The sequence below is a fragment of the Mustela erminea genome, chromosome 15 (assembly GCF_009829155.1).
Source record: "Mustela erminea isolate mMusErm1 chromosome 15, mMusErm1.Pri, whole genome shotgun sequence".
NCBI classification, from domain to species: Eukaryota; Metazoa; Chordata; class Mammalia; order Carnivora; family Mustelidae; genus Mustela; species Mustela erminea.
In genome coordinates, this window is record NC_045628.1 from 61,401,598 (window position 1) to 61,428,162 (window position 26,565).

The 26,565-nt window shown below is 38.4% G+C and overlaps 1 pseudogene; it reads left to right on the plus strand.

The window, feature by feature from the left end:
• Positions 1–10,683: 10,683 nt before the first annotated feature.
• Positions 10,684–12,923, plus strand: LOC116574319 (annotated as a pseudogene).
• The last annotated feature ends 13,642 nt before the right edge of the window (positions 12,924–26,565 follow it).

Sequence of the window (26,565 nt, forward strand, 5' to 3'; positions counted from 1 at the left end):
TTAGATAAACTAGTTAAAAAACGTTAAAAAAGAAAAGGGTAAAAGTTAAAAAAAATTAGCAGAAGAAGAAAAAAATTTGAAAAAAAATTAAATTAACTGCATGACTAAAGAATCATGGGGAGAAAACTATGAGTTCTGCACTTTGCTTTCTCCTCCTCTGGAATTCCACTGCTCTCCTTGGTATTGAACCTGCACTCCTTGGTAGGTGACCTTGGTCCTGGCTGGATTTCTTGTTGATCTTCTGGGGGAGGGGACTGGTGTAGTGATTCTCAAGTGTCTTTGTCCCAGGCGGAATTGCACCGCCCTTACCAAGGGCCAAGCTGAATAATCAGCTCGGGTTCACTTTCAGGAGCTTTTGTTCCCTGAATGCTTTCTGTAGAGTTCCCGAGGACAGGAATGAAAATGGCGGCCTCCGAGTCTCTGGCCTGGAGGAGCCAAGAGCTCGGGGGCCCACTCCTCAGTGCGCCCTCAGAGAATAGTGTCCAATTACTCCAGTTTCCCTGGCCTCCAGCCGCACTCCGAGCTCACCGAGCCTGCAACTTGTTCAAGGTAACCCTGAGCGGAGAGCTCACTCCTCTGTCTCTGTAGCTGGCTTCCCCATTCTAATACCTGCAAGCTCTGTGACACTCAAACACCCTGGATCCTTCTGTGACCCTGCGGGACCTGGAGGCCATGCTGACCCCATGTGGGCTTCACCCCAGTTTAGCCTCTGGAGCGATGTCCCTCAGGGGAACAGACTTTTAAAAGTCCTGATTTAGTGCTCCGTTGCTCCGCCGCTTGCCAGGAGCCGGCCCCTCCCCCCGCGGTCTATCTTCCCATCGCTTTGGATTCACTTCTGTGCCAGCCGTACCTTTCAGAAGTGGTTGATTTTCTGTTTCTAGAATTGCTGTTCTTTTTCTCTTCGATCTCCCATTGGATTTGTAGGTGTTTGCAATTAGATAAGCTATCTAGCTGATCTCCTGCTACCTGATGTAGTCTCAGCCTGCTACTTCTCTGCCATCTTGACTCCCCCACTGTGATCCAGATATTTTAAAATGTGAAGAAGATTAACAGAACTTCATTCCTTTTATGACTGAACAATATTCCATTGTTCGAATATTTCACATTTCATTTATCTACTCATTAATAACAGACATTTGGGTTGTTTCCACTTTTTGCTATCATAATTAATTCTGCTATGAATATTCACATATAAATTTTTGTGGACATGTGTTTTTGGTGCTCTTGGGTATATACCTGGATATGGAATTGCTGAGTCATATTTACTCTGTACTTAACTTTTTTTTTTTTTTGGACAGCAAGGGAGCAGGTGCATGCATGTGCATGAGCAGTGTGGGGGAAAGGGGTATGGGGGAAGGGCAGAAGGAGAGGGAGGGAGATAATCTTAAGCAGACTTCATGCTCAGTGCAGAGCTGGAGAGGGTTCAGTCTCATGACCCTGAGATCATGACCTGAGCCAAAAAAAAGAGTCAGAGTCTTAACTGACTGAACCACGCAGGTGCCCCTGTACTTAACTTTTTGAGGAACTGTCAACTCTTTTTAAAATTGACTGTCATTTTGTATTTCCACTAGCATTGTATGAGGCTTCCAGTTTGTCCTTACCCTCACCAATACGTATATACTGTCTTTTTGATTAAAGCTATCCTAGTGGGTGTGAAGTGTTATGTTATGGTTTAGATCTGCATTTCTCTAATGACTAATGATGTTGAATATCTTTTCATGTGCTCACTGGCTTCAGTACAAGGCTTTCAAATTGGGAAATATGAGTCTTCCAACTTTGTTCTTCTTTTTCTGGTGATTTTAGTTATTCTGAGTCCCTTGAAGGTCCATATGAACTTTAGTATTAGTTTGTCAATTTTTGGAAATAAAACTTTTGGGATTTTCATAGAAATAGGGACTTTGAAATCTGTAGATTAATTCAGAGAATATTGCTATCTTAATTGTTTTAAGTTTTCCAGTGCATGAACACTGGCTATCTTTCTAGTTATTTATGTCTTCTTTAATTACTTTCAATGGTGTTTTGTGTTTGTCAGCGTACAAGTCTTACACTTATTTTTTAAAATTTATTCTAAGAATTTTATTCTCTTCGATGCTGTTGTAAATGAAATTTTCTTAATTCCATTTCCCAATTGTTCATTGCTAGAATATAGGAAAATACAATTGATGTTTCTCAATTGGTCTTATATCCTGCAAACTTGCTGAACTGGTTTATTAGCGCTAATAAATATTTGTGGATTCCTTAGAATTTTCTGTTTACAAAATCATGTCATCAGCAAATGGAGATAGATTTACTTCTTCCTTCCACCTCTGGATGACTTTTATTTCCTTTTCTTCACTAATTACCCTGGTGAGAACGTCCAATATAATCTTGAAATGTCCAGAAAGTTTTCTAGAACTGTCTAGAAAGGTCCCTTTCCTGATCTTTTAGGAAAGCTTTCAGGCTTTCAGCATTAAGTCTGATGTTCACTGTGGGCTTTTCTTAGATACTGTGTATCAAGTTGAGGAAGTTCCTTTCCCGCACGGTTTGTTGAGTATTTGAACATGATTTTTTTTTTTTTTAATCGTGTATTTGTTCAAATGCTTTTTCTGTGTCAATTGATCATGTGATTTTTGTTTTGTTTTGTTTTTCTATTAAAGTGGAGGATGACATTGATTGATTATGGTACGTTGAACCAATCTTGCACTTCAGGGATAAATTCCAGTTAGTTGCTTTGTATAATCACTTTTCTTTTTATATTGCTGAATTGACTGTGTCAGTACTCTGTTGAGAATTTTTACATATATATTCGTTGGAGATATTGGTCTATTGTTTTTTTGTTATGTCTGGTGTTGGTGTCAGGGTAACACTGATTTCATGGAATGAGTTAGGAAACATTACCTTCTCTTTTGTGGTTTTTTTGGAAGAGTCTGTGAAGGGTTGGTGTTAATTTTTCTTTAAAGTTTTGGTAGAATTTGCCACTGAAGCTATCTTGTGCTGGGCTTTACTTTTATAGAAAGTTTTTTCATTACTAACTCAATTTCTTTACTTCTTTAGGTTAGTTTTGTTTTCTATTTTTTTCTATTTTTATTTCTTTCTGAATCAGTTTCACTAGTTTGTGTCTTCCTAGAACAAAATAATTTATGTTTAATTTGTTGGCAAATTATACAAATAAACAAGCATTTATTTTATTTTCATAAGGTTTCTTTTTCATTCTTGATTTTGAAATTGGAGTCCTCTCTTTTTCTGTGGTAAGTCTAAGCTAAAGGCTCGTCAATTTTGTTGATCTTTTCAAAGAACCAACTTTTAGTTTCATTGATTTTCTCCATTTTTTCCTTTTCTATTTCATTTCCGCTCAAATATATATTATTTCTTTCTTTCCTTTTTGGAGGGTGTTATTTTTTTAATTTTTCAAATTTCTTAAAGTATAAGATTAGTTTATTGATTTGAGATCTTTTTTTCGTAATAGATATTTATGACTATAAATTTCCCTTTTAGTGCTACTTTAGCTGCATCATATAAGCTTTGATATATTTTTTAAAAAATTCATGTCAAAGTATTTTCTCACTTCTTCTTCTTCTTCACGGAAGAAATCACTTCTTCTGTGATTTCTTCTTTGACTCATTTAATACTTAAAAACATGGTGCCCAGTTTCCATATATTTGTGAATTTCCCAAATATCTTATAATCATTGATGTCAAATTTCATTTTATTATGATTGAAAAACATATTGATGGGATTTCAACCCTTGTAAATTTAGTGAGATGTGTTTTATGGCCTAACATATGGTATATCCTGAAAAACCTTCTATTTGTACTTCAGAAGAATGTGTATTCTACTGTTGTTGTGTGGAGTTTTACTTGGATTATAGTGTTCAAATTTGTATTTCCTGCTGTACTCTTATGTCTAGTTATTCTATATATTATTGAAAGTGTGTATTGAAACCTCCAACTATTATTGTTGAATTATCCATTTATTCCTTCAATTTTATTTTTGGTTCATGTATTCTGGTACTCTGTTTTTAGGTGTATACATGTTTATACATGCTGTATTTACTTTATGGATTGGTGTTTGTTAAGACAATTTTGTCTTAAAATCTATTTTTTCTGCAATTAGTATAAATAGTCCTGCCCTCTTTTGTTTACCATTTATGTGGCATATCTTTTTCCATCCTTTTACTTTCAGTCTTTTGTGTCTTTGAATCTACACAAGTGTACCTTGTGTACCCAGCATTGAATTAGGTAATTTTTTGTCCATTATGCCCATATCATCTTTTAATTTGAAGGTTTACTCATTTTTATTTAATGTAATTACTGATAAGGTATGATTTACATCTGTCAATTGATGTTTGCATTTTATGTTTCTTGTCTTCTTTATTGTTCCTCTATTCTTCCATTACTGTTTTTTGTGTGTGTGTGCTTAATAATTATTTTCTATTTATTTAGAAAAAATAAATTTAAAAAATTAAAATTTTTTAAAATTAAAAATTACTTCTGCAATTCTTTGTTATTTTTATAGCAGTTACATAGGGGATTACAATTAGCACCTTAATTTGTAACAATCTTGTTCAGATTAATACCAACTTAAATTTAATAGTATATCAAAACTTTGCTCCCCTATATAGCTCTATTCCTTATTGCCTTCTTTTGTGTCTCTATTGTCAAAAAAGTACACATTTACATGTGTATGCTCATCAACATGGATTTATAATTATTACTTAATAAACTTCTAAAAATGATTTAGGAGAAAAAAGAGAGTTATAAAGAAAAAAATGCATTTCTATTGTCTTGTGTATTTAGTTACCTCTACCAATGCCATCTATTTTCTTCCTGTGAATTTCAGTTATAAGCTAGCCTTTTATTTTAGTTTGAAGGACTCTCTTTAGTGTTGCTTCTACGAGGGCTCTGCTAGTAACAAATAATCTCAGTTGTTTATTAGAAATATCCTAATTTTCCCTTCATATTTTGAAGGATATAGAATTCTTGGATAATAAACTTTCTCCCCCATAACACTTTGAATATATAATTCCACTGCTTCTGGCTTTCATGGTTTCTGAAATCAGTTACTAATCTGATAAGATTAGAATGTCCTCCAATAGAGAATCCATTTTATCTGATGAAATGCTTCTCCCTTCTTGCTTTCAAGATTCTCTATTTATGGTTCACCAGTTTTATTATGATGTGACTAAGTGTTTCTTTGTTTTATTTCCCTTTATCCTACTTGGAGTTTGTGAGCTTCTTGAATATGAAGGTTTTTTTTTTAAATCAAATATGGGAAATTATGTCTCAGATAGTCTTTTTATTCCTTCCCCCCCCAACCCCGCTTCTGGGATTTAATTTATGCATATGTTGGTATGCTTGATGATCTCTGAGTCTGACTTTTTCTTCTTAATTCTGTTTTATTTCTATTATGGAGACTGGAAAATCTCAATAGACCTATCTTAGGGTTCACTGATTCTTTCTTCTGCTTGCTCAGAATTGGTATTGAGCTATCCCCCTGGTGAATTTTTCATTTTAATATTGTATTTTTCAGTTCCAGAATTTCTATTTAGTTTATTTTTATAATTGTTATCTCTTCATTGATATTCTCTATTTGTTGTGACACCATTCTCATACTTACCTTTAATTTTGTAGACATGATTTCCTTAGTTATTTCCCCACATATAAAATAGCTGATTTAAAGTCTATGACTACTATGTCCAATTACTGGTTGTCCTCAGGAACACTTTCTCTTGGTTATGTTTTCCCCTTGTGTGTCAGCTGTATTTTTTTTCAAAAAATTTTTTGCATGTCTTGTAATTTTGTTTTCTAAGATTATATTTATTTATTTGATAGAGAGAGAGAGAGAAAAAGAGATAACATGCACAAGTGGAGGATCGGGAGAGAGGCTAGCAGGCTCCCCACTGAGCAGGGAGCCTGATGTGGAACTCAGTCCCAGGATCCTGGGATCATCACCTGAACTGAAGGCAGATGCCCACATAATGGAGCCACTCAGGTGCCCCTGTCTTGTAATATTTTGTTGAAAATTGGATATTTTGTAAAATATAGTATGTTCACTGGAAATCAGATTCTTCTCCCTCATAAGGTTTGGTTTTGTAACTTTTCTGGACAAATTTTACAAAGTCTGTAGTTTTTGTTGTGTGTAACCACTGAAGTCTCTTCTCTGGTCAGTTAACAATCAGAAAGAGATTTTTAACCAGGAAGTCTCCCAGTATTTGCTGAGGGACTCTGTGCACATGGTGGATTACATCTTCAACACTCAGCCAGGAACTTGAGAACTCTGCATTAGCCATTATTTCCTTCTTATTACAGAGCCACAAGTTTAGTCAGAGGTGAGAAGTTAGGAACATCTCTGATAATCTCTGAGCATGTGCACAGTCATGGGCTTGTGCAGGACTCCACATATGCATCTGGCTTTCTAGATTTCCAGGAATAAGTTGGAGGTTTTCAAAGTTATCTATGGACATATCAACTTTTCCTTTAAAGTTTTATGTTTAGTCTATGGTTTGCAACAACTGTTTTCTACTACTTCAGGCAGCTGCAATATTCATTATTTACCTCTAATGGTTGTTAACAAATAGCCCTAAGAAAAAGTCTGTTTGTTTAGGTGACCTGTGAGTCAGATCAAATAAAGGCAGTCTTGTGAGTGGAGTTTTCCAGGGTATTCCTAGACAAATAGTTTCAATTCTCTGGAAGTGAATGTTTGAGGAAACTCTAGCCACTTTCTGCCCTTTCCAGTGGCTACAATGCTGCTGTTTCAACAGGACTGTGGGCTATTAGTTTTCAAGGCTACTATGTATCCGAGGAAGATTGAGAGAGAATAATGGGAAGAGGATGAGTAAAAAAGTCACAAAGCTCTCTATACTTACTGAGATTCAACCCTGTTATGGACAAAGATTCCTTAGATCACTGTAAGCTCATGGTTCATTTCTAAAGTCCTAAAAAAGTTAATTCTGACAATTTTTCCAGTTTTCTCATGGCTTTGATATAGGAGAGGATTTCGGGAGGTCTTTACTTTCCCGCTTTCTGTTGATGGCACCATACATTCTAGATGTTTAATAAAATAAATATTTATTTATTTAATTATTAAATTCTCAAAATTTCTCTTAAGCATGCCTAAATGGGTCACAGTTTTTTAAATTTCTCCTCCTCCTCTTCTTCCTCCTTCTTCTTTTAAAGATTTTGTTAATTTATTTGTCAGAGAAGGTAAGGGGGAGAGAGAGAGAGCACAGGCAAGGGAAGCAGCAGGCAGAGGAAGATGCAGCCTCTCCACTGAGCAGGGAGCCCAATGTGGTACTCGGTCCCAGGATCTTAGGATCATGACCTGAGCCAAAGGCAGACACTTAACTGACTGAGCCATCCAGGTGACCCTAAACTTTTGTTTTATTTATTTATTTAAAGATTTTATTTATTTATTTGACAGAGAGAGACAGAGAGAGAGAGAAAGAGAGAACATAAGCAGGGGGTCGTGAGAGAGGGAGAAGCAAGCTTCCCTGCCTAGCAGGGAACCTGATGTGGGCCTGGATCCCAGGACCCTGGGATCATGACCTGAGCCAAAGGCAGCCACTTAATAACTGAGCCACCCAAGCACCCAACTTCTGTTGTTTTAACAAGGACAGAGTTCGGTTTAACTTTCTTGGCAAAAGTGGTGAAAGCAGAGTCATCTGAGGCCTTAGTCATTCCCTAAACAGTACTAACTGAATGCATTGTCACGTAGACCCTGCAGTCAAAAATGCTCAGTAATATGTAGGTTTCTGTATTTGATACATTTTACATCACTTCACTTCTGCACAAAATAAGGGTGAAACAAAACAACATGGCCCTAGGGGGTGGTAATGGCATCCTGGAGTGCCTGGTGGTTCTGGAGCTGAATAAATGGAGTAGAAAAGATTATGACTCTTAGCCAACAAGTATATGAAAAGATACTCAACAGCACTAATCATAAAAGAAATACAAATCAAAACCACAATGAGATATTACTTCCTTCCTGGTAGGATGGCCTGAACAGAAAATAACATGTTGGCAAGGATATGGAAAAATGGGGACACTTCTGCACCCTTGGAGGGAATACAAAATTGTATAGTCACTGTGTAAAACAGTATTGAGGTTCCTCCAAAAAATTAAAAATAGAATCACCTAATGATTCAGCAATCCCACTTCTGGGTATATATACAAAATAATTCAAAGCAGGATCTTGAAGAGATATTTGCACATCTGTTTTCATGGCAGCATTATTCACTATGGCTAAGGGCTAGAAGCAATTCACATGTCCACTAACAGGTGGATGGATAAGGAAAATGTTGTATATACATGCAATGGAGCATTATGCAGTCTTTAAAAAGAAGGAAATTCTGTTATTCTGCAAGATCTATAAACCTGAGGATGTTATGCTTAGTGAAACAGACCAATTACAAAAGGGCAAATACTGTATGATTATACTAATATGAAGTATTTAAAATAGTCACAATCATTTAAATTAAAAAGTAGAAAGGTGGTTGTGAAGGGTGGAGGAGAGGGGAAGGAGAATTAGTGTTTAGTGAGTATAGAGTTTCACCCTTGAAAGAAAAAAACATTCTAGAGATCTGTCATGCAACAGTATAAATATACTTAATACTATTTAACTCCACACTAAAAAAAAAAAAAAAAAAAAAAAATGGTCAGCAGTTCAATAGAAGAACTACTGAAGGTGTATGTGGCAGTAAGTCATGGGATGTTGATTTTATGACAAAACTTTTAGGAAGTTTTTTAAAGTCCTTATTTTCTAAAAAAGAGATATTTTCTCTCAGTTGCTGGTGGTATTACCTGCTCTGACCATGACAAGGTACTGAGTTCCACTTAAAAACTTGGGCTGAATGGATAGGTAGCATTTTATCCTCAGTAGGTTGTTAATGCTTATATTTGCTTCAGGGTAGAGGCACTTTAGACTATATAATTTCTGGGCCTTCAGTTTTGGAGTCTGGCATAAATGTTTAGGGACAGAAGGATCCTTAGGTATCACCTGCACTGTCATGTCCCAAAAGGTGTGCTAGACGTATTAAGTGGTGCTAAAGAACTATTCTGTGAATAACTGCCTTAGGGAAATGATGGTTGAACAAAGTTAAACAGGTTTATTTACTGCTAGAGTTTTCATATACTTCAATATACTATTTTGCAAGTTTTGAAAGGAAGTTACAGCCTCTGCATTGCCCAAATTAATTGGAGAATGACCTCTTCTTCTTCTTCTTTTTTTTTTTTTAAGTTAAAAACCATGCCCTAGAAATAGTGTTCTGCAAGGTTAGGGAAACAGTGGCCTAATCAAATGCAGAAATTTGATTTACGCAGACGTTGAAGTTCAGAGAGGTTAAATCCAATTTAAATGCAGGATACCCAGTTCAAATTGAATTTCACAAAAATAAGAGTAACTATTTAGCATTTGCATGAGACATACTTATACTACAAATTCGTTATTTATCTGAAATTCACTTTTAATTAGGTATTCTACATTTTACTGCATTTTACTTGGCAGTCCTACAAATTAACTTGCCCAAAGCTAGCCAGCAAATGCATGGGAGAACTGGGGCTAAAATGGAAGCTTCCATACTCTGGTTCAGTCCTTTTATTCTCTTAGGCACGTGGTATGGTTGATGTTTTAGTGGCATTCCGGCAACTAAGGAGCTACTGTGAAATATACTGAACTATTTCACTCTTCTGGGATACTCCTTTAAAGAGTCTACTGACGTGCTAAAAGGATAATACTACAGTTGGTACTACTGTAATTTAAAAATGATAATGATGGCCAACCTTTATTAGTTGCTTACTATGTACCAGGAATTGTTCCATGAAGATTCTATCTTTTGTCATTTAAGCCTCACAACAGTCCTATGAGGTAGGGGCTAGGACTATCCCATGCTACAGATGAGGGAGCTAGGTGCAGGGGGTTAGGCAGCTCATTCAAGATCTCTCCCAGCAAGGGGTAGAGCCAAGAAAGAAAGGAACTTCTATAAAAGGGGAATTACATTATGTCATATTTCAAAGATGATCCCCATTCGTTCTGGTGGAGTGAAAATTAACTTCCTCTTTGACCAGATACTCTGGTTTGAATGAGGCTTGAATGGATTCACTTATAAGATATAAAGCCTTCAAGAGACAGGTAAATATCTTTATCACAAAAGGAAATCCACATAATACAGCTCCTCCTAAGCAAGGAAAGGCATAAAGCAGAGATCTGTGTTGTGTTGGGCTGTTTCTTTCTAGGTAAAAGTTAGAGACACAACCACAGGCTTGGAGCTGCAAATAGAAACAGGTCCTACAAATGGTAGCTGTAAATGGAGGACACACCGTATCTTACACCTCTTTCCTCCACAGAATGCAACACAGTACTTTGATTATAGAAAGAGCTCAGTAAAGATTTGTTGAGTTGAATGGGAATCAAAGAGCGTGTTTATGGGTACACAAAAGGGTCGAAGACACTCACTGATCCTTTGAGTCGGAGCCACACATTTCTAGTACCACCACCAAAGCTTTCTTTTTCCGTGTGAAAAAGGCTTTGCATAGAAGAGCAACTACAAGCTCCTTCTTTGCCACTGGAACCTGACATTCTTGTAGGTTAAGTCCCCAGCAAGCTCTCTGATTCTCTGGCTGCAAAGCTGCCTTGGAGGATTCAGAAAATGGAGGTTTCCTACCTGGTAGCCGAGTTGTGGCGCCGCAGTAGAGGCGCTTTACCAATAGCATGTCCCATCTACCCACGAAACTCCCGCGCAAGAAGATCGAGAAACGGAACTTGAAATTGCGCCAGCAAAACTTAAAGCTCCAGGGAGCTTTGGACGTGAGCTTATCAGAAATGCAAAATGGGGGGCCCCTGGGTGGCTCAGTGGGTTAATCCTCTGCCTTCGGCTCAGGTCATGATCCCAGGGTTCTGGGATCAAGCCCCACATTAGGCTCTCCGCTCCGCAGAGAACCTGCTTCCTCCTCTCTCTCTCTGCCTGCCTCTCTGCCTACTTGTGACCTGTCTCTGCCAAAGAAATAAATAAAATCTTAAAAAAAAAAGAAAGAAAGAAAGAAAGAAACGGAAAATGGACATATGTCTGCAGAAGCAGTAGGAGGTGGGAAGGTTAAAAAAAATCCCTGAAACAGTCTGTGAATCTGGGCTCTTCAGAAGCCCAGAATGGAGCGAGAACTAAAGAAACAATGAAAACTGTACAAGTTAAATTAAAAAAGAAAAGAAAAGAAATCTACCATAAAAAGCAATAGAAAAGCAGCAACACAGTCTCCCAATTCAGAACCAAAAAAGAAGAAAAAGAAAAAGAGAAAAATTGTGGATGATACTGGGCCTGATACCAAAAAAGTGAAAACTGAAGACAAAGGGGACTCTGAAGAAGGGACCCAAGCTCCTGAAGGGACAGAAAACAGTGTGGAGAAGCCAGATGATCAGGAAGAGGACAGTGAAGTGCCCAGCCTACCCCTAGGACTGACAGGTGCTTTTGAGGATACTTCATTTGCTTCTCTTACTGATCTTGTCAATGAGAACACTCTCAGGGCAATAAAAGAAATGGGTTTTACAGACATGACTGAAATACAGCATAAAAGTATCAGACCACTTCTGGAAGGCAGGGATCTTCGAGCAGCCGCAAAAACAGGCAGTGGCAAAACACTGGCATTTCTCAACCCTGCAGTCGAACTCATTTCAAGTTAAAGTTCATGCCCAGGAACGGAACTGGAGTTCTTACCCTCTCACCTGCTAGGGAACTGGCCGTGCAGACTTTCGGTGTTCTTAAGGAGTTAATGACGCACCATGTTCACACATATGGCTTGTTAATGGACAGCAGCAACAGGTCGGCTGAAGCACAGAAACTCGGTAATGGGATCAACATCATCGTGGCCACCCCAGGCCGCCTTCTAGACCACATGCAGAATACCCCAGAGTTTATGTATACAATTTGCAGTGTCTGGTTATTGATGAGGCTCATTGTATCTTGGATGTTGGGTTTGAAGAGGAATTAAAACAAATTATTAAACTTCTGCCAACATGCAAGGAAACCACGCTCTTTTCTGCCACACAAACTCGAAAAGTTGAGGACGTGGCAAGGATTTCTTTGAAAAAGGAGCCATTGTATGTTGGTGTTGATGACGATAAAGCTAATGCAACAATAGATGGTCCCGAACAGGGCTATGTTGTTTGTCCTTCAGAAAAGAGACTCCTCCTACTCTTTACATTACTTAAGAAGAACTGGAAGAAGAAACTGATGGTCTTCTTTTCATCCTGTAAGTCCGTGAAATACCACTATGAGTTGCTGAACTACATTGATTTGCCTGTCTTGGCCATTCATGGAAGGCAGAAGCAAAATAAGCATACAACCCCATTCTTCCAGTTCTGCAATGCAGATTTAGGGATATTATTATGTACTGACGTGGCAGTGAGAGGGCTGGATATTCCTGAAGTTGACTGGATTGTTCAGTATGACCCTCCAGATGACCCCAAGGAATATATTCATCGTGTGGGAAGAACAGCCAGAGGCCTAAACGGGAGAGGGCATGCCTTGCTCATTTTACATCCTGAAAAATTGGGTTTCCTTCATTACTTGAAGCAATCCAAGGTTCCATTAAGTGAATTTCAGTTTTCCTGGTCCAAAATTTCTGACGTTCAGTCTCAGCTTGAAAAATTGATTGAAAAGAACTATCCCTCATAAGTTAGCCCAGGAAGGGTATAAGTCCTACATTCGAGCATATGATTCCCACTCTCTGAAACAGATCTTCAATGTTAATAACTTAAATTTGCCTCAGGTTGCTTTTTTGTTTGGTTTCAAGGTGCCTCTTTTTGTTGATCTGAACATGAGCAGCAATGACGGCAAGCTTAAAAAGAGAGGAGGCGGTGGTGGCTTCCGCTACCGGAAAGCCAAAAAAGTAGAGAAGTCCAAAATCTTCAAACACATGAGCAAGAAGTCCTCTGACAGCTGGCAGTTCTCCCACTGAAGACACACCTTCCTTTTGTCTCGAATAGCTTTGTCCTGAAATGGATTTTTTCCCCCTTTCTCTAACAAAGGAATTATAGCTTCAGGATTAGGACTGATGGACCAGGAGTATGAGTTGATGGTTGCAAGCTCCAGGCACTGATACTTCCAGGAGATACTGCTCTTATTTGGGGATGTAAAACAGAGTTCAATTTTTCTAGGTTGTTTAAGAGCAAAACAAGGGATTTTTTGGATTTTGTTGGGCAACAGAGTATTTTAGATCTTTTGCCTCCAAATTTGTCATTGTCTTGGGGGACGGGATTTTTTTATGTTTTTATTTACAATCAAGTAATTAACATAAAATATATTACTGGTTTCAGAGGTGGAGTTAGGTGATTCATCAGTCTTCTATATATCCAGTGCTCATTACATCACGTGTCCTCCTTAATGTCCATTACCCAGGTCAGCCTGCCTCAGAAGGCAGTGACCTGGTATACTGGGGTTGGTGATGCAGAAAATTATCTCAGTGTTTTTGTTTTTGTTTTTTGTTGTTGTTTTGGTTGTTTCTTGGACTTTAGCCATAGTTCTTGACCTCCCCTGAAAATGCTACTGTGGCTAGGAAGCATGTTACATTAAAGGTGGCGTTGGTTTTTGTATACTCCAGATTTTAAAGCAGTGAGCCTTTCCTAATTTTTTTTTTAAGAACCCACAGTGTAGGTTATTTGTTATTGTTATTTGAATAAAGCACCCTTCACAGTCCTAACATTTGTTGGAAACAGTGGAACCTGAGATTTTTGAGCCTTATTTATACCAATATATGTGTAATAATCTGTTATTCTCCCTTTAATAACTTAGCAAGTATCTTTTTGCAAAAGGTACATAATGATGATACCGCTCATTCAACTTTGTTCCAAGTGGTTTGGATTTTGTTGAACTCTTTGCAGAGTATTCAGGAAGGCAGAACATTTTTTTGAGGAAAAATTGCCCCTTCCAGATCTGTGAAATGAAAATAGGTTTATGATGAAGATTGGAAATGAACAGCAGTCAAAAAGAGCCAGAAAGATGGGGGTTTCATCACATGGGGTTTTTGTTGTAGGAACTCTTGACTTCCAGAGTATTTAGTATGTCTTGTTTTATTTCCAGTGCATTTATAACTATAAAATTGTTATTACATTTTGATCAATTTGAAACAGCAAAAAAAAAAAAAAAAAAAAAAAAAGAAAGAAAAAGAAAATGGAAGTTTCCAGAAAATTGAGGTGAGGGGGAATACAAGCCTCTCAAAGCAATCACATTAAAGTTAATATGCTGAACTTCATTTATAGGAGACTTAGCTTACAGAGAAGAAGGTGGACTGAAACGTGGTGGAATGAATGTAATCTCAATTAGTCTAAGTCTCTGCGTGTGGATGTCCTCACTCAAGTGGCTTCTCTTGCTGATACCCAGCCTGTGTTTACCCATTTTCCTTGGTCTGAAAGGACCTGCTTTACTAGTTACCAAGATGGATAATTTGGATATGATGCCTATTGAATGGTTCCTGAGCTTCTCTTCCTCCCTTGAAGTGGTTTATGAATTCCCTCTTGGGCTTTTGTCCAAGTCACTTTAATTGTTACAGGGTTTTGGCCCTCAAATCTGAGAAATTTTAAATTGGTATCTAAAAATGGCAACTGAGCCCTCCATCGTCTATCTCTATGACTACAACTGATATAAATTATAGCTGTTATTTAATTTTTAATGAGTACCTATTTTGTTCCATGGACTCTCTAAACATTTTATATCTATTAACCCATTGGTCAAATAGGTACTATTATTTCCCTGGAGGAATAATCTGAGGCTCAGAGAGGTTAAGTAACTTGCCTAAAATCCTGCAGTGAGTTCATGATCTAGGAACAAAGGTGCACTAAGGAATTGAAGTAAAAATGTAGTAATTCAGACAAATGGGGGCAAAACAACCTGAATTTGTGAGACACATGCTTTAACAAATGATATTTAAAGCTAAAGGGTTTACCACCTTCTCAGACACTGAGCAACTTAAACTATGTAAGGAAAGAGAACACTTCCTCCTAGGTCTTGGAAGACATACAGATGAGTGTTATTTATAATTATCCTGTCACTCTTAAAGCATTATTTATAATTAGCATGTCAGTTACTTATAGTTGAAGAAATACTTCTAGATTATTTTAAAAGGACTTTAAGAAAAGATTTGTCTTGGGGCGCCTGGGTGGCTCAGTGGTTTGGGCTGCTGCCTTCGGCTCGGGTCATGATCTCAGGGTCCTGGGATCGAGCCCCGCATCGGGCTCTCTGCTCCGCAGGAAGCCTGCTTCCCTCTCTCTCTCTCTCTCTCTCTCTGCCTGCCTCTCTGCCTACTTGTGATCTCTGTCTGTCAAATAAATAAATAAAAATTTAAAAAAAAAAAAAGAAAAGAAAAGATTTGCCTTAAGCTATTTAAATTATACTTCTTTACATCCTTGAATTTACTCAGCAAACTTCGGGCCAGTCCCATAACTGACCAAATTAGTGGGAATGTGGACTAATGCAGTTTAATGTAAAGAATTTGTAACCATCCTTCTTTGGTTTTCTTATTAAAGTTACAGGTCTTGTTGACTGGAACTGACTGACTGGGTATCTGTGAGAGTCATTCTTTGTAATGATAATACAGTCAAAGCCTCTAAGGAACTGGATTGAGTTCTAAGAACCTGAAGGTTTCCTTTGAAGTGACCCTTTAAAAATATTAACAAGTATCAGCCTTAATATCCAACTTGTATGCCTCACTGAGTTTTCCTGAGATGAGAAGCCATTACTAGTTCTTTGTCTGGAAGTGGAAATGAAAAGCACAGAGTTGCAGTGAACTGAGAGAACACTTCTGTTTCATGTCCCCATGCCTGTTTTGGCCCAAATGACTCAGATACAGTACTACAGCTGTTTCAGCATTCTGGGGGTTTGTTTGCCGGCTCTATTGGAGACCAAAGCTTATATAAGTAATATAAAACCTCAGCATTTACAACATAAAGGCACCACAAGATCTCTCAGACGTTGAGCTTTGGTAGGATTTTATTTGGAGGAATTTTATTTTAAAATGTAATATCCTTTTCCTTTCTTTGGCAAATAGAATCAGGGAGAACTTGGATGGAACTCTGCTGCTTATGAAAAGTCTCACCCTGTTCATATAAGCAAGTCTGTCACCCTTGATCGGAAAGTAATAATTCATAAAGCTTAATGTTATTATCATCCCTCTGCCTGGAGTGATAGATATTCTTGAGGTCTTTTAAATAAAAAGTTTAAAATTGAATTTGCAACTCAAAAGATTGGTGGGTTCAAATGTTAGTTTCCTGCTGAGTAACTGTGAAAACAATTCTAAAGTAGCTAGTAGTGTGTTAGGAATGGCAGTTTTATTAAATGTCTTGATGGAGTGCAATGAAAACACGCTTTTGGTGTCTTTATGCAGACTTTCCTTCTACAAAAATAATAGTTTTCTTATAGACATTAGTGTTTGCCTTCCCTCTATTTATTTGGTTATTCTCCCCGTTCAGGTTTTCTGCAAAGTTTTCAATAAGAAGATGAGATTTGTTTTTATTAGTAGCAGACCAGGAAGATTCTCCTGTGGAAACTGATTGTACGGCCCTGCTCAGAGATTTCTGATTGCATTTCATCATCTCATTTGTAGTAAAGTCTTAACCCATCTGTTTGGTCCAAAATTAGTGCCATTGAGTATTATGTTCTTGTGGCCATACGCCTTCCAGCATCCCAGATCTTCAGTGAAGTCCTTAAAGAACCATACACACGTGGGAAGGCTCCTCTCACCCAATAGAAAACCAGCAAGTTCATTTAAAAAGGTATCTTTCAATTATGAAAACTGGCAGGCATCAAAGGACACTTGGCAGTTGAACTTTGCAAAAACATTTGCACTGGCGGCTAAAGAGGACCTTCTCTTTTGCTGGTTTCATGAAAAAATGAAGCATTTTGCAGTTTCACCTCAATTTCCTCTCTCCTTTTTCCACAAAAACAAAAGGTGATTTTTCAAGGTCCCTGTATTAGCATTATTTGACATCTTTATATGGATTTGACCCAATAACTGACCAAATCCCTCAGGATGAGAATTGAAAATTTGTTGTGATTTCTACCCCTCACTCCTAGTCCTGTCTTTTGGTCAATTGTCTCTTTTCCCAGTTCCTTTGTTTTCCCCCCTATGGGCAAAACACTGCTGCTATAAAAATAAAAACAGTGAAATCCCAGTCTTGACTGAAGTTGGGAATTCCTGCACACATTAAAAAAAAAAAAATCTTTGTTTCTCCTTGGGAAATTGGCAAAGTGAAAATTGATAGCTTAGCTCTTCTCACATTGACACTTACATTAACTGCAGGGATTGTATTTTTAAGAGACCTTAAATATAATTTGAGGAAAAACAATGCTGTCACACATAAATGTGCTGTATGTTTATCTCCATGACCTTATGTCCTGTGTGGAGATCTTTATAAATAAGACCTGGAGCATCCCTTCCTTTCTGGGCAAGGATGGAACTTTGTGAGAATGAGGGTAGTGTTCATTCAATCAAAATGTTGCCCATTCTTTCTTAGGTAATTGGAGACAGTAGAGGGTAATTGCTGGTTACCTTCTACTAACTGCCAACTGACTGGCTGATTAAGTGCATCCATGAGTTTTCTGGCAGGACATGCATAAGGCTCTTACACCAGCGGACTTTGGGTACTCTGTGCCTTAAAAGATTTGTGTAAGATATAAAATAACTCTGGATATTTTATCCATATCATTTGACACATAAGCAGTTCAATCCCACTATATAGTTTGTGTGTACAGGGTTTGTACTTAACAGAATAAAATATTTGCTTTAAAATTTTGGGGGCACCTGGGTGGCTCAGTGGATTAAGCCTTTACCTTCAGCTCAGGTTGTGATCTTGGGGTCCTGGGATCGAGTCCCGCATCGGGCTCTCTGCTCAGCAAGGAGCTCGCTTCCCCCTCTTTCTTTGCCTGCCTCTATGCCTACTTGTGATCTCTCTCTTTCTCTCTGCCAAATAAATAAATAAAATCTTTTTTTAAAAAAATCTATGCATAGGGACTGCTGGGTGGCTCAGTCAGTTAAGCATCTGCCTCCAACTCAGGTCATGATCCCTGGGTTCTCGGATTGATTCCCCCATCAGGTTCCTTGCTCAGCGGGAGCCTATTTCTCCCTGTCTGCTGCTCTCTCTGCTTGTTCTCTCTCTCTCTCTCTCTCTCTCTTTCTGACAAATAAATAAATAAAATATAAAATTCTATGCATAAATATAGGCATAACAACTGGTGAATAAGAGAAACTGCAACTCAGATTTTAAAGCTCTGACTTAACTCTCCTCTTTCCTACACATGTCTATTTTGTAGTTTTGTTTCTAAAACCCAGATCGAAAGAAAATTTAGTTGTCTTCTGCAGTTTGGGTGAAGCTTTTGGCCCTGCCTGTTTAACACACAGAGGGATTGATTTGCATTCTGCACTGAAACATACCTGTGGGGAGAATTAATCCATTCTGTTATAAAGAGAGTGGTGAGCTAGTGGAAGTAGCAGGGAGAAATCTTGGCTGTTGCTGGTGACTAGACTAAGCCACCTTGACTTACCATGATTTACTGATCCATTTCCTACCCCCACCACCACCACTTCTAGCCTCTCCCTTTTTGTAGTAGGCTAAATACTGGCGTCCCAAATATATCCAGAATAGGCCCCAAAACATATGAATCTGTTACTTTACTTGGCAGAAACTGCTTTGCAGAGGTGATTAAATTAAGGATCTTGAAAGGGGAATATTTTGCTAGATTGTCCAGGTGGTCCATCATAATCACAAGGGTCTTATAAAAAGAAGGCAGGAAGGTAAGAGACAGAAGAAGGCAGTGTAGCTGAAGAACCAGAGATTGGAGTGATGGGGCCATAAATCATGGCCATTTCTGGAAAGTGGAAGAGGCAATGAACAAATTCTCCCTTAGAGTTTCCAGAAGGTAACAGCCCTGGTAAGACTTTGATTTTAGCCCCTTAAAACTCCTTTTGGAATTTTGACCTCCAGAGTTGTAAAAGAATACATATGTGTTGTTTTAAGCCATTAAATTTGTGATTCCTTGCTACGGCAGCAACAGAAAATTGATATACCTTCCCATTCTCTTCTCATCTTCTGTTCGGAATGTCTGCTTTTGTTTCTATCTTCATTTTTGCCTCTGCTCAAATTTCTTTATTCTGTTCTCCATCCTTTTGGTGAAGGATTTACCTACTCTTCCTTTAATTAACCATCCTCCAAACAAGATATTTGCATAGCCACGAAATTTGTCAATTTTGCCCTTCAATGAGGATCTGTGGTTACAGAGCCAGAGTAGCATTTCCTAAAATGTCCCATGACATACAGGTCCTTGAATATGTAAGCAAAGGGTATATAGTGATGAAACATTGCATATCATATCCCCCTTTTAGAGACTCACACTCTTTATTAGCATGTTAATGATCCTCAGAAACTCTATAATCTTGTTTAATGCAATGTTTTCCAAATTTATTTGGCCACAGAGCTTTTTTTTTTTTTTCATACAACAACAGATATGAACATGTCTCACAAGTGGTGTTCTAGGAAACTGGCTTGGGGAAAAGCCGCTCTGGGATATACCTGGGGTCTTTGAGATACCAATATCCTTCTCCTGTGCCCTGAAACAAACATCCATTGGGCTCCAGATGTGAAGGGAAAGCCAGCCTCCATCAACCGGTGGGAGGGGTGGTAGTCGGGGCGGGGTCTCTAGGGACTTGTCCCGAATTAGATGAAAGGTATAATAAAATCAACTGATCCAACAGTTTCCCACTTGACTTCTTGGAAAATGTGTTTGGAATTCACATGGATAGACCTGACTCATATTTCATAGGTCAGCAGTGGCAAGGGGACTTAAATCCACAGACCCAGTGGATTTGCCAGACAATGGTCTGATCATGGACTATGCAAACTCTTTTAAGATGTGTGCCTATGATCCAGGGAAGATAGAATCTGTGAGACCCTCCCAATCAATGCAACCTTCCTGGTTCCTGAATCTAGGAAAGGTAGTCACTGGCCTACCCTCAGTCAAGTGTTCCCCTCTAGATCAGTTAGCACTGACTAGGTCACCTGTATAGTAGTAACATTAGCTAATATTTGTGTGGTATTTGGTTTGTGTTAGGCATTGCTCTAACTGCTCTGCACATGTTAATTCCTTCAAACCTCACAAAAATGTTATGTGAAATCCTGAAGCATGGGAGTTAAAAAATGCACGAGTCATATGGCTCAAAAATGGCAGTGTGGAGCTTTGAATCTAGGTAGGCTGGGCCCAGATACCCTTTTCTCAAACCATTGTGTTCACAAGTGGAAAGAGAGCAAACTTGGATTCGGGTGGATTTGGGTTTGACCCTAGGGGTTCCTGTGACTTTGGTCAAGTCTCTTAATCTTTCTCAACTTCTATTGGAAGTTAGTTAATAGTTAACTAGTTAATAACCTGGAAGTGGCTCTCATTGGAAAATCACGAATACCTGGTGTCAGAATTATATCGCATGCTTGCCAGTCTGTTAAAATACCTATCTCTCCCACTTCACTGACCCTCGTACCAGTCTGTTGTGGGAGAATCATGACTGTCATGGGTATCTGATTCCGGGGATTATATTCTTTCTTTTGGTAAACCATACTGAGTTTAGTTTTTCTTTCTTGAATTGTTTTCTTATTAAAAAAGTTTTTTTCCAGGGCACCTGGGTGGCTCAGTGGGTTAAGCCTCTGCCTTCAGCTCAGGTCATGATCTCAGGGTCCTGGGATCGAGCCCTACATCCGGATCTCTGCTAGGCAGGGAGCCTGCTTCCCCCTCTCTCTCTGCCTGGCTCTCTGCCTACTTGTGATCACTCTCTCTCACTGTCAAATAAATAAATAAAACCTTTTTAAAAAGTTTTTTTCCCCATTTGTTTGTATTTAAGTAGGCTCCATGCCCAGTGCGGAGCCCAGTGTGCGGCTTGAGCTCACGACTTTGAGATCAAGGCCTGAGCTGAGATCAAGAGTTAAACACTTAACCCACTGAGCCACCCGGGCACCCCACAAAGTTTTTTTTCTTATAACAAAAATAATACACACTCATTTCAGAAAAGAAAAGGAAGCAAAAGTAAGAAGAGTTTTTAAAATCACCAATAATTCTGGAAGATAATTGCTATTAACATTTTCATGATGATATTATTTCTAATGCTTTTTAAATTTATATTTTCTAAATAATGCTTTTATGCGATGTATTTTTTACTCTATATGTTTGCCTCAAATTGGTAATATTCAAAAATGCAGTTTTGTAAAAATTGCTTCTTTTCACTTGATATAATCTTGAACAACTCTTATGTACTGAATATTCTTCTACAACTGTATTTTCTTTAATGACTGCATGATGAGGTCTAACCAATTCTATATTGTTGAATAGTTATATTGTTTCCATTCTGTTTTTCCTGATTGATATTAAATAATGTTGCAATGAACATCTGTGAAATATATTTTTGATTCATGATTAACAGAATGATTCTGGGTGGCAACATTTTAGATCCCTGGAAAGCAGTTTCATTGAATTGAAAAGAGAAGAACCTGCCTTGTTCAATTTACTTTTACTGTACCAGTGCCCAGAAATATAATTAGTTGATAGCTAAATGAATACCTATCATCAAAGATGAACAGACTCTAAAGCAGTTGCTTCTTTTCCAGGTAGCTTCATGCCAGCAATCTAGCAAGTAGGATCTGCGAGAGTGCCCAGATCTCACTTGGCAGGTGACCAGTGTGGAGGCTCATAAGGCCCTAGTTCTCATTAGTTGGGTATAAATCATGACCAATGTGTCTCACATTTTGGTAGATTCTTGTCTCGTATTCCTGTCTCACATCCCGCCTTTCATCCATTTTGAATTTATTTTTGTGTATGGTGTAAGAAAGTGTTTCAGTTTCATTCTTCTGCATGTAGCTGTCCAATTTTCCCCAACACCATTCGTGGAAGACACTGTCTTTTTTCCATTAGATATTCTTTCCTGCTTTGTCAAAGATTAGTTGACCATAGAGTTGAGAATCTATTTCTGGGTTCTCTGTTTGTGTTCCATTGATCCACGTGTCTGTTTTTGTGCCAGTATCATACTGTCATGATGATGACAGCTTTGTAATTCCACTTGAAGTCTGGAATTGTGATGCCTCGAACTTCCACCACCCCAGCATTACTTTGGCTATTTGGGGTCTTTTCTGGTTCAATACAAATTTTAGAATTGTTTGTTCCAGTTCTATAAAAAAAATGCTGTTGGTATTTTGATAAGGATTTCATTGCATGTGTAAATTGCTTTGTGTGGGCTTCCGGCACTTATAACATACCCTTTAAAAATGTGTTATGATAATAAATGAAACAAGATGGGATCGAGAGGGAGACAAACCATAAGAGACTCAATCTCACAAAATACACTGAAGATTGCGGGGGGAAGGGGTAGGGAGAGGGTGGTTGGGTTATGGACATTGGGGAAGGTATGTGCTATGGTGAGTGCTGTGAAGTGTGTAAGCCTGACGATTCACAGACCGGTAGCCCTGGAGCAAATAAGACATTATATGTTAATTAAAATAAATAAATATTTAAAAATGTGTTATGACGATTAAAAAAATATTCCATATTGCTTAGGCCACTTTTCCTCAAGTCTTCTCATAAATATATATTCCTTAAGGACATCAAAAGCATTTCTTTTGTGCATTAATTTATGCACTCATTCATTCTTTCAGTAGGCATTTATTGAATGTTTTCTATTTCTCGTACTGAGCCATACAGCACATAGAGTTGTGAGCCAACAGAAAAGTTTCTGCACAGATTATAATCTGTTCATTGCAAGTGCAAAATTAATTTTTTTTACTAGGTAATGGGTATTGGAATAGGTAGCATTTCACTGGTATCACTAGTTCAGAAGAAAATTAACTTTGGAAATGTGAAAGTAGTGATGAAAAGTGAAGAATCAGATATTTAAGAATTTATTGCATGAGTCATAGCAAGTGCTCAATTATCAAAATCTTTCAAAATAGGTTATTAACTAGGACCCCTGGTATTATACTCGTTCTCTAACCTGCATGGTCTTGAGGAAGATAATCTTCATTCTTTGGAGAATGTTGAATGAGGCATGCAGGAGTAGAGGGTGGCCTAATACTCCTTTCTTCTATGTGGCCTGTGAGGGACTTTCAGTACTAAAACCAGGGAAGTCCCAAGTAAACTGGGATGACCTGGCCATCCTAAATAGAAGGGAGCTGTGAACTTCTGTGAATATTGAAGAAGAATGGTATGAAATGGGTTTGCTGTTCTCCCTGTATTTACTATGCTTTCAGAAGAAAGATGACATTTCTATGTCCTTTATGATAGTAACCTAGGATGTTCTTTCTCTTTAATAGTTACCCAGTTTTCCAATTTTTCTTTTTTACCTTTATGTCCAGCCTAGAGAGGCATCAGATACATGCAACAATGAAAGAGAACTTGCAGGTTACAAAACCAGTGGGTTCTTGACTAATGGGAGCCATGTGTCCCTGGTAGGAGAGCCACTTCCAGGGGCTCCATTAGGTGGCCAAAGCCAGGCCACAGCAGCCAGCCCCATCATGACAGCATACCCTCAAGAGTTTTTTGAACAAGAGTTTTCCAAAAACAACACCACAAAGTGCCCCCTTCATCATCTCTTTGTGATGGTCTGTGGAGTGGCTAGGGGTCGATTTGGGTAGCAAGAGGGTAATCACTTTATATTTTTGGAAGCAGAATGCATGTCTACATATTGGCAGCTAAAACACTGGCATAGGCCAGAGGGAAAAGTTTAGACTTCATGGCTTCCCTGTGCCCTTGTTTATCTAAACCAACCCCTGGGGCAATGGCTTTGGCAAATCTCTCAGTAGTTGCCTTTGAGGAAATCTACCAGAAGTCCTATTCTTGTTTTGAAATGTGGTTATCACTTGTGAAAAATGTAACAAAACACAATAAAACAAAACAATCCTTTCAGTGACCCCCAAGCTTGGTCTCTGCTCCCCCATTACTTGGTCTCTGTGCTCTTGCTGCTGTGGCTGTGTTGGGGGTGGGGCAGTGCCCTGGAACTGAGCAGCCTCTCTGTCAGGCCTTCCTTACGCAGCAAGACCCACAACCGCTTATGCAGTCTTCTTGAATGGATCTGGCTTTCTGTAAGGAGTAGCTGTTATTGCCACGGTTACGTGGAGAAAGCAACTTGGTTGAAACTGTGGTTATAAAGGGACTGACACAGGTAAATTCCATTCTGCCAGAGAGAAACATTAAAATCTGCTTAGAGATTATGTAGCAGAAATACATTTAAATGCAAATAATAAATAATCATGCTTGCTGGAAAGAGTGGAAAGATCACGACATTCAAAACCCATGGATTCCAATCTTGACTCTGCTACCACCTAGCCCTATGAGCTAAGTCAGTCCCACCAGTCAGCTCTCTGGATTTCAGTTTTTTATCTGGTGAATGATGAGGGTAGATGGTATAATCTTGCTCCAGAATGACTTAATTTGGAGGGTCATACTCATTGACTCATTCAATGATTCATCATCTTTTATTGTCATCTTCCAAATATCAATTGAGTTTAAACACTCTATTAGTTACTCCATTACTTACTTCAACTTAATCAGTGTTTATTATGCTCCAGGCACTGAGATATGGGAAGACAAAGATTCTTCCTGAATCCTTAATAAGGATTAAGTATTATGGTATTATCCTTCACAGTTACCTGTTAAATACTACTATTTTTTGTTTTTTAACAAATTTTGCTAGTCTTTTTTTTTTTTTTTTTAAAGATTTTACTTATTTATTTGACAGAGAGAGACGGAACACAAGCAGGGCAGGGGGAAGCGGGAGAAGAAGAAACAGGCTTCCTGCTGAGCAGGGAGCCCGATGTGGGCCTCGATCCCAGGACCCTGGGATCATGACCTGAGCCGAAGGCAGCCGCTTTACGGCTGAGCCATCCAGGTGCCCAAATACTACTATTTCTAAACACATTTTTAAATGTCATCACTTCCCTATGCCTCCATTTTTTAATGCTACCTTGAACTGTTTCATGTATCACTCATAATCTTTTTTATATTCTTCTTTGCATTATTAAGTATTTGTATTCCTATGTAATCTGCTTTTTTTCTTTTTCAAACCCATTAAACTTGAAGACAGATAGTGAATTTGGTCTTATTGTTTTCTGTCTCTAATGGCATTGAGGACAATGACTGAGCAGTAGGTGCAAGTTACATATTTGTATAATTACATTAACTAGTGAAATTCTAATTAATGGCTATTTCTTGCCTGTGTCCAGTTGCCCTCTGTCAACGGGGCTCTCATAGTATACTAATGACAAAATCCTCAGACTTTTTTTGAAGCTGAGGTGTTCAGCTAAAGTCAGAGTGGGGCTATTTCACAGGGATGGAGAATTACTTTTTTCCTTGAAGCCAGGGAAGCTCACATTATCAACTTCCGAAACCTAAGAAAACCTTTCATTACCATGAAGTATTCTGGATTATGGCACATGTGTTGTGATACTCCTTCCACATGAACACCAAGAATGTTCACTTCCAGCAGCTGGAGGTTTGTATTTCTCTTAAACCAGCTGTATGTCTGGATGGAGGTGAGAATTTGCTAAGGGCCACAGGATACCTTTTGAATTCCATAGTCGAAAGATCAAGGGGAGGCATTCTTACTACCTGCTAATGCAGCACAGGAAACAGATATTGATCTGGGCTTATTATGTTGCACTTCACAGCAATAACTTGATACAGACTATTTTTAATGGGTTCACTTTAAAAAGTGGTAACAATTATACTCTGTTGAGTGTTCATGTGTTGTATGAAAGTCTGCAAAGTAATATTACCTACTTTTTATGGAGTGCTTCTAGTGGGTAAGGTTCTCATTACATGTTTATTCCCGTGAATCCACACAATGAGAGTGTGGGATTGGAAGGTGGAGGGCAGAAGAGATTATCAGTGCCTTACTCATTAACAGGGGGTGGTTGAAATAGAATTAATTGGTGTAATCAGAAAGAGATCTCAAACAAAAGCATTTGTGTACAACCGTATTTGTTCCAATATTGTCTTCCAGATGATCCAGAATATCCTTTTATTACTTTTCAGAAGATTCTGATGGGAGTAATCCCTTCCTTCACCCCCAAAACCCCCCAAAGCTAAATCCTGATAGAGAACTGTAGACTCCTGGGAATACACATGTGCAATATATACAAGATATATTGGGGGATTTCTATTACTGAGTCTACAGTAATAGATCCAGGCTTGAAAAACAATCTTGCTGATGCTTAGACATCAACTAGAGTGAGGTTGTCTTTAAGATTTTATTTTTAGGCAATCTTTACACCCAGCATGGGGTGAGAACTCATGACCCCGAGATCAAGAGTTGCATGTCCTCTGACTGAGCCAGCCAGGTGTCCCACAAGATTGTCTTTAGAGAGAAATATTATAAGCCTCAAAATCTTCCAGATGTGTTCATGATAAAGCCCTATGGGTCTTTGACTCCTCCTATCAGTGACCTGAGTTGGGAAAGTACCTGGACTCAGAAGCAGGCTTATAGCAAAGTCTTTGGAGATGGAAAGGACAGAGGAGATGCCTCAGCATGATTCACCCCTCTTCAAATAATAGCTTTGAATTTACACTGAAATCAGACTTTCAAC